At 43.4% G+C, this 7,435-nt stretch overlaps 1 long non-coding RNA gene across 1 annotated transcript; it reads right to left on the reverse strand.

Annotated features, from left to right (window-relative positions):
* Positions 1 to 5,273: 5,273 nt before the first annotated feature.
* LOC148185955 (uncharacterized) lies at positions 5,274 to 7,106 on the reverse strand. The gene is made up of 3 exons (XR_015775546.1): positions 6,999 to 7,106; positions 6,845 to 6,918; positions 5,274 to 6,041 (listed from the first exon to the last, which is right to left on the reverse strand). It is a non-coding gene; the product is annotated as an uncharacterized LOC148185955 (long non-coding RNA).
* Positions 7,107 to 7,435: the final 329 nt, after the last annotated feature.

The raw sequence follows: 7,435 nt of genomic DNA on the forward strand, positions 1-7,435 counted from the left end.
AAAGGCCAGACACTCTGAAGTGTTGCTGGGGAGGACTGCACTTTTTTCCAATGATAAAGAGATGCAGAAATGCAAGAGATGAGCCATCTTTTCAGGGAAAACTCCAATGCAGCAGTGCAGAGTTGGAGACTCTGGGCAACTTCAGACTCTAGGCCCTCCTCAGGAGTTTGGAATCAGAATCAGATGTTATCCAATTATTATTACTTTGTCTTCTGCACTAGCTCCTTCACCACCACATTTCCCATAGCCCACCTCAAGCTAGTTTCCATTTCCATAACCAAAGGCCAGCATGCCATGGACCGAAACCCCAATGCATCAAAACCTGACAGTTTTCCTTATGGGTGGTTAACTTACACATTTTCATGCCAGGTTGTCAAATACAGATGCTGTGAAGTTGTGCAATGTACCAATGCTTTCACACATACCTCAGCATGTTATATTGACTCTAAAGGTACTTTAGAGCTCCAAAAATCGTCACCTTACCGTGGTGGAGGGATTTGTTTGCCCCTGTGATCCTGGGAGCCGTGTTGTCAGGGGCTAATTGCCCCTGGCAAAGTGGTCCAAGGGAGGGGCCAGACTAAGAGCAGTTGAAGGACGACCATGACTGATCGGCCCTTTCGTGAGCAGAGTACCTTGCCCGGAGCCAGACCTGGGGGGCAGCTCACCAGCGAGTGTCTGGTGACCAGGCCTTTGCCCATGGAAAGGATACATGGAGCTGCCTCCCTGTGGGCCCAACACCCGCAGGAAAAGGGATTGTGGTCGGGTGCGTAGTGTGTTGAGTGGCAGGCCTTTTTTGGAGTTAGATAGATAGATATACTTTATTGATCTCAAAACTGAGAAATTGGGGTGTAGCAGCGCCATACAGTAAGAACAAAGAGAATAAAGAGCAAACAATATTAATAGAATATAAAAAGAATACGCTTAAAAAACTAAAAACTAAGAGACGATACATATATACATATATACAAGTATACAATATATATATATATACATATATACATACAAGTGTAAAGTATGGAGTGACTGCAGTTGCAGAGGTACAGTATGCAAAATTTGACCGGGTTAGATGTGCTGGGCGGGTGTGGGCATACTCATGAGCCCCCGGCTGAATGCCGCTGTATTGGAGTTTACCCCAGGGAACGAAAGGGTCGCCTTGATATGCTGCAAGTCACTGAGAGAAGGTCTCTGACTGTTGTTTGTGCGTATGCACCAAACGACAGTTCAGAGTACCTGGCCTGCTTGGAATCTCTGGGTGGTGTCTTGGAAAGGGTGCCAGCCGGTGACTCCATAGTTCTCCTGGAGGACTTCAACACTCACATGGGCAATTATGGTGAAACTGGGAGGCGTGTGATTGGGAGGAATGGTCTACTCGATCTGAACCTGAGTGGTGTTCTGTTATTGGACTTCTGTGCTAGTCATGGATTTTCCATAAAGAACACCATGTTCAAGCACAGGGATGCTCATAAGTGTACTTCGTACCAGAGCTCCCTTGGCCAAAGATCGACTCTGTGGCTGTATCATCTGATCTGCGGCCATATGTCCTGGACACTTGGTTAAAGAGAGGAGCAGAGCTGTCAACTGATCACCACCTGGTGGTGATTTGGATCAGGTGGTAGGGGAGGCTCCCACACAGACCCGGTAAACCCAAATGTTTAGTGAGTGTGAGGGGCTGGCGGTCCACTGACTGTGTTGACGTTACTCGTGCTGAAGTACGTTAGTTGCGAGCAAGGAAAAACTCCACTGAACTCCGTTGTAAAAGATGACAGATGACGGTTTATTCTTCCACAGGCGAAATCTTATTACAGGAGTAAATTATATTTCCTCGACTAAAACTATAAACTTGGCTGAACGCCACAAATAATGCTTCAGCTACGGTAAGAAAACTGTATGCTCTCAGTGCAAATTCACCACCGTCTCTCCCTTCCTGTTCCCTGCCCCTCACAGACAACCAGCACAGCAAGCGTCAGAGTCCCTTAAAGGGCCAGTAGCCCAAAAAACGAACATGAGCTCTGAGCTAAATAAAAGAGTTTCCTAGGCTAATCTTACTTAAATAAACATGCCTAGTACAAATATATCCAAAGTCATCAATATAAACATTAATTAGAGACTGAGAAAATACAATAATGTAACATACAGCTAAACTGGGTTTCACTATCCGAAGTAGGCTATGGCTGTAGGCAAACAACCTATAGAAATAAAATAAAAGCCTATCCCATAATAACATCCAGGGTGTTTTGGCTCCTACAGTGAAGGTGAACTGGGAACGTCTGTTGGAGGCCTCTATCCGCTGGCTCCTCAACTCACACCTCCAGAGGAACTTCTCGTGCATCCCGGGGGTGTTTTGGGACATGGAATCTGAGTGAGTGACTTCAAAACATCCATTGTAGAGGCGGCTGCTAGAAGCTGTGGTCAGAAGGTCATTGGCCTGTCGTGGTGGCAACCAGAGGACATGCTGGTGGACAATAGTGGTGAGGGAGGCTGTTAGGCTGAAGAAGGAGGCCTTTTGAGCTTTCTTGGCCTGGGAGTCTCCTGAAGCAGTTATCGGTTGGCCAGGAGGGCTGCAGCTGAGGCAAAAACTCGGGTGTGGGGGGAGTTTGGGGAGGCCATGGAGGAGGACTTTTGGTGGGCCTCAAGGAAGTTCTGGCAAACCGTGAGACGTCTCCGGAAGGGAAAGCAGTGCTTGTCTCAGGCTGTGCTCAGCAGGAGAGGAGAATTGCTGACCCGGACTGGGGATATTGTAGAGCAGTGGAAGGAACACTTTGAGGAACTCCTGAACCCAGTCGTCACGTCCTCTGTGGAGGAGGCACAGTCTGAGGACTTGGGGGGACTTTCATCCATATCCCTGGCAGAGATCGCTAAGGTGGTCAAAAAGCTCCTCAGTGGCAAGGCGCCAGTTGTGGATGAGATTTGCCCTGAGATGCTGAAGGCTCTGGACATTGTAGGACTATCTTTGCTGCCATGCCTGTTTAATGTTGTGTGGATGTAGGGTACAGTGACTGTGGAGTGGCAGACCAGAGTGGTGGTTCCCATTTTTAAAAAAAGGGGACCGGACGGTGTGCTCCAACTATCAGGGCATTACACTGCCTAGCCTCCCCCGGAAAGTTTATTCCAGGGTGCTGGACTCAGCTCCTAAAAGAAAGCTCACCTGCTAGAGTGTGCGCCCCATATGCCAAGGCCTTTGCAGCAGCCTAGGTTTGATTCCGGCCTGTGGTCCTTTGTTGCGTGTTATTCCCCCTCTCTCTCCCACATTTCCTGTCATTCTACAGCTGTCCTATAAATAAAGGGAAAATCCCCAGAAAATAATCTTTAAAAAAAAAGAAAAATAAAAAGAAATAAATTTTTTTTTTTAAAAAAAGAATGGAACGTGAGATGGACAGGTGGTTTAGTGCAGCATCTGCCATAGCATGGTCTCTTGACCTCTGATCTCAAGATATCTGAATAAAAATGGGTTCTGTGGGTACCCATGAGTCTCCCATTTACAGACATGCCTACTTCATGTTAGTCCCATGCAGGTTTTTGCTGTAATTTGATTCCTTATCAAGACAATCTGGCGAGAATTGCTTTTCCTCATTAATATAGAGATCAAAACTGTTTTGAAACTCAAAATAATGGTATTGAAAATGATTTTGATTTGATGTTTTATGATTAAAACATGTGACTAAACATGATTAACTATTGAAATTCTGCAGTTAATTTCAATTTAAAAAATGAATCATTTGTCAGCCCTAATTATTATCCTAAATCCTGTTGTTCATGTGTTTTATTACTTGTTACTCCAAAAAAGTATAATATTACTGTAATGCATTATTTTTGTAATGCACTAAAAATGCATTACCTTCATAATGCATTGGCCACTACACTGCCCAACACCTATTTTCCCCTCCCTCCTTAGGTGGACTTTCTTGCTCTATATAGTATGTCAGTTGCTCTGAGCATCCGATATTGCCGCAGATGGGTCAATGTTGGAATCAGTTAAAAGCCTGGTGCATGTCATAGAGATCACAAAGGTTGTATTCGGGGTCAATATTACACAGTGAGGGACACGATAAAGTGACGGTATTTGACAACCTGGGAATAGAACACGCAAGGTCACATGACATTGGTTTTTCTGGCTAACCAAGCCATGTGGGCACAGGCTTAGGTCTGAAAATCTGGGGAATTCTGAATTCTGGGGCTCTGGGGTTGTGGGGTTCTGGGGACCGGTCTGCCTTTGGAGTCCTAATTACCGTCCCCATGAACGCAGCTCCAAGAATTGTCAATACGTCAATAATGTCAATACCACAAAAAAGACAGAACAGAGAGATGAAAAAAAAAAAAACAAAAGAAGTGAGAAAACATGAAAGAGATGGAAAGAGGACGACATACAACAGTAGGCAGATAAAGAGAATAGAAACATTGATTAGTCAAAGATAATCCAATTATTACTAATTCAAGGATAAGCAATTGCTCTGCCCTTGCTAACATGACTTGACTGATGAGAGGTCAGATTCTGCTTGCAGTGTGCCAAAAGTGAAACAGCAAAGATGATTTGTCTTTGAGACTAAGTGGCTTTAAAATCAAATCAAATTGCACTCACACACACACACACACACAGAGACTATGGCAATGTACCCAGAGACAGTGATGGCATTACCCATTAATCTAATTCTGTCTATGATTTAATTAAGCAAATCCTGGACCCAGAGTTCAGCAGAAGAATTTTTACAACATGGCAGACAGATTAATAAACATTCTAATGTAACATTGCATGTGTGTATTTGTTACCTTGCTGTTGATGATTGTCTGTACTGCCACCATCTATTAGCTACTGACATCTCAGTCCTACCCTGTAACAGTTTTGGCATGGAACAGCAGGGAAAAGAACGCCATTGCTGTTGATCCTCAGGCTATATAAGAGGCACTTTATTGTAATCTATAGACCATGAAAACACTTTACGTCTGCAACCTGAATGTGTTAGACCAAACCATTCTCATTCCTAACTCTTAGATAGTGCCACTCTGTCAGTGCTTTTGGCTAAAGTGTGTGACGTTAAAGGGCATCTCTCATGTGCACATTAACACTGCTGGAAGGCGTAAGCTGAGAATGCATCCGGACATAACCAGTCGCAGTCTTACTATATGCTGGCGGAGGGCACCTGCCACATCCGCCTGATATGTGCTCAGGTGGTGTCACTTGAGAACGGGACCAGATGGAACCTGTCATGTGAGCTTGAAATGCAGCAGGAGGGTATCAGGTTAAAATGCCGGTGGTGACGACATAATATGAGGAGCATGAGGGCACCTATAGGTGGGTGGCAGGGGTGGTGGATGGGTCTAAAACAACTTTGACGCGGCAGTCTGGTGGATGCTTCACAAGTGAATGTTAAGGGTTTTTTAATACACTTTACCATGTGCCTCCTTCCCCTAATCCTAACCATCTGTAGCGCCCCTAGCCTTACCGAACTGATGAGGGCTATGATCAAGAGCGCTAGCATTCACCTAGGTTCGGGAATGGATACCTGGAATTATTTTACTGACTCACGAGGGAAGTAGACGTGAAGTTAGCAGTGACAACATTTATTGCCTCAGCACAATCATATAATACTGCAAGTAAATGGAAAAAATAAAATAAAATATAGAAGCATACAAAATAGAGCTCTTTCAACTGCCAAAAAAACCAAAAACAAAATAAATAAAGTTCAAATAAAAGTGTCCTTTCTTGGTGAATTTGTCCTTTAATAAATGAAAGGTCCAAATTTGTTTCCCTCTGACAAAGTTCTCCTTTAAGGGACAGGAGAAGCAATTTTCCTTTAACTTGTTGTTGTGTGCACACTGTTCTAACACTGCCCGGGTAGTTTTAATGTGTTAGTTCTTATCTGGTTCCTGAACGAATGAAATGAGTTGATGGTCCTGATGTCCTCTGAGGGCGGACCCACAGCTGGCCACACCGTGGTTTCCTGTCCGTCCGCAGTCTATGGTCTCTTGGGGTTGGCTCGCCACTGAACCCGACAGGATTCAGATTTCTGAATGATCCAATGATCCTAGTCCAGAATAAAACCAATCTACACGCATAGTGCAGAAAGCATAAATTACTATCTTCTCTTTCTGTACATCACTAGACCTCATTACTCATATCTGTCATTCAAAGTATCTTTTCAAGTATAACCAGTTACTCAGGTTTTAAAGTACTCCAATCCTTGTGAAATGGATTGATATGCATCACAACAAGGGTCTTTTAGTGCTATAAAGGAATAATCCATCATGAACTCCCATATCACAAAATACATTTTAAATAAACCATGGAATAATTTCTCTTTTCAACACTATTTATCTTTTTAAACAGCTTTTACATGTAACTTATTGTCCCTTTAATTATACATCTTTTTAACCTATTTACTTTTTAAAACATCAGATGAACTTTATTATTATTTATTTAATATATGCACTTTAACAGTAATGAAATAAACTTAACTGAATCTGTGTCAAACATCACAGTGAGTGAATACTCCTTTAACAAAATGATAATTGGGTGTGATGCACCTTTAATGCTGCACCACGCTATCATTACTGTGAGGCTAAATTAACTCAGCTGAGATAGCCGCAGTATTAGCATTCATATTAAACAGCACTGACAACGCTAGCCGTTAGCATCGCGGCTAGCGCGGTTAGCGATCTTTTTTAACATATCCTAAACAGATTACAGTGATACAGTCTGCACCACGGTAGTGTAAAACATTAGGCAGCAGTACCATAACTCCGATTGGTTTTTAGGAAAAGTTTCTGTACAAGGAATCATGAGGTCAACTAGTTTCAACAAGCTAACATGAAGGTTTAGCCAACTAGCAACATGCTATGCATCGCTTACCGGAGCTCACAACGAGAGGACCAACAAGACAGATGCGGCTCCTCACGTTCACGTTCACACACAAAAATCAGTTCCTGATAAACAAACGAATTATTAGCAACTGATATGAGGATGTAAATCATTGATTTATGACTTCTATATCGTATTTTCATACCGGAAGATCTTAAGCTCGTTAGGAGCAGCCTTTCAGGACGACGTCTGCACCAGAAAAGCAAGAGACACTGAAAACGTGCTCAGACATAGAGACACCGGATAGTTGCGCCACCTTCTGTTCTGGTGTGGGATTACACCTCTAACTGAGATATATGTTTAGTAACCCTAAATTCATGGGGGTTACACATCCATGCCAGTGTTTGTTGACATGCCAGTGTTGGTTACCATGTGCTGTTGATGTCTAAACATAACCACTTGCAGTCTCATCCCACCATGTGCATTTGCTTCCATCACGGTAGCAGCATCCCAGAAAGTAAGCAGCAGTCGCAAAAGGATACCTAAAAGGTATGTAGAAAAAGTCCACAGCAAAGTGGCAACATGTGACGAGTTGGAATGAGAAAATGTTGGTTAGACTGGCAGCAGGTATTAACACTGATA

Source organism: Plectropomus leopardus, chromosome 22 (assembly GCF_026936395.1).
Source record: "Plectropomus leopardus strain MGB_pleo_1.0 chromosome 22, ASM2693639v1, whole genome shotgun sequence".
NCBI lineage: Eukaryota > Metazoa > Chordata > Actinopteri > Perciformes > Serranidae > Plectropomus > Plectropomus leopardus.